Source organism: Girardinichthys multiradiatus, chromosome 23 (genome assembly GCF_021462225.1).
Source record: "Girardinichthys multiradiatus isolate DD_20200921_A chromosome 23, DD_fGirMul_XY1, whole genome shotgun sequence".
Taxonomy (NCBI): Eukaryota; Metazoa; Chordata; class Actinopteri; order Cyprinodontiformes; family Goodeidae; genus Girardinichthys; species Girardinichthys multiradiatus.
In genome coordinates, this window is record NC_061815.1 from 34,105,334 (window position 1) to 34,107,044 (window position 1,711).

General features: G+C 34.7%; 1 long non-coding RNA gene across 1 annotated transcript; it reads left to right on the plus strand.

Moving 5' to 3' along the window:
* Positions 1 to 747: 747 nt before the first annotated feature.
* LOC124860034 lies at positions 748 to 1,424 on the plus strand. Its single transcript, XR_007036256.1, has 3 exons — positions 748 to 883; positions 999 to 1,057; positions 1,165 to 1,424. It is a non-coding gene; the product is annotated as an uncharacterized LOC124860034 (long non-coding RNA).
* Positions 1,425 to 1,711: the final 287 nt, after the last annotated feature.

The window sequence follows — 1,711 nt, forward strand, 5'->3', positions numbered from 1 at the left end:
CCTTGCAACCAAACAAGAACCTGGCAGTTTTGTTCTACATATTGCGCAAACAAGGCTGAGTGACACAGCATTTTATTTTTGTTTAAAGTCACAAAAAATCAACGTTACTTTCTTGAACGGAACATTTCTGAGAATAAAAGGTAAATATTGTAAAACTTTTTAACCAGATAACAGAAGTTTTGAAAACAATTGTTTTTTGTATGTGAATTAAGCATAAACCTTAATCCATTGGTAGTTTTTATGACCTATATCCAATATCTTTTTCTTGCATGATTATTTAAATTTTGTTTTTTTTCTTTTCCAGGACCAGAACCCGATGTTATTGCAGTCACTCAAGAAAATCTGTCTGATCCAGTTCATGAAGGGGATTCTGTGAGTCTGCAGTGTTCATTTCTCTCTCAGTCAGAAAAGAAAACATGTCCAGAGGAACGCAGAGTGTTCTGGCTCAGAGTCTCTTCAGAACAATCCCTTTCTAGCTTGATTTATGCTCAAAAAGAGGGTGATGGTAAATGTGAGCATAATCCTGAGACTCAGTCTGGGCAGAGCTGTGTCTTTAATTTTGTCAAAGACAACATCAGCTTCTCCGATTCTGGAACGTATTACTGTGCTCTGGCTGCATGTGGGAAGGTAGTTTTTGGAAATGGTACAAAACTGGAGTTTGAAGGTGACTCTATTATGTTTTGCATTACATTAGCAACATTAATTCATATTTTAATTGTTCTATACTGACCCATGATTTTGTATGTTCCAGATATCAGCATAAATGATTCACAGATGAACAGCTTTCTTCTCCTTCTATTTAGTGTCACTTTGGCTTTGATGCTGATCGTTACAGCCATGCTTGTCTGTTCAATTAGGACAAAATGCTGTAGATTTTGCAAAGGTAAGAGTGGTAACTCATTGATTTATATCATGTTTCCTAAACACTGGATTCCTGTATTTAAGCATTATTATACAAAATAAAACAAATTTTAAAACTATTTATACCTGTTTTACAGTCTCAGAGTTTGCAGGCAGAAATGCTGAAGCAGTTTGTGGACCACAGCAAAACCAGCAGGTGAGAAATTCAGAAATGGAATTAAAAACATCTCAGCTCAGCAATATTCATTTTACTTTTACAAATATCCGTGCATTAAGATCTGCTCTTGCATTTTATTTCCTCAGAGAAATGAGGATACCTTAGTTTATTCTACAGCAGTTTTTACCCAGCAAAAAGCTGACAGAGCGGGCAGGGTTAAGACGAGAAGAAAGGAAGAGACCATCTACAGTTATGCCAGGGCCTTTGATAAAGACTAACCTCAAAAAATGCTGGATTTCACACTTAAGGATCCTTTTAGACTATATTTTTGCTTTGTATGCCATAAATCCTTCACAGCCTCTTGCATTTGACGTTATACATTAATTTCCTAAATATTTTCACAAAATTAAAAACCTTTTCTATGTATGTTTCACTATGTGTGTGTCATTTGAATATCGTTTCTGAGTTTTGCTTTTGTGTATTATTTTTGAGTTGTGTTGCAAAACTAAAAGTTAAAGCTTTGACCCATGGTAACTCTGTAACAAATGTAAAACATCTGCCCAAAAATTGTTTAAAATAGTGCAGCTTTCTGTTCTTTTGCTCTCATTTCTTTTTCATGCCAGGCAACACACTGTATAAAGAATTATGTATGTATGTAATTTTTCTTTAAAAAAAGAGAGTGAAAGTTGTGGT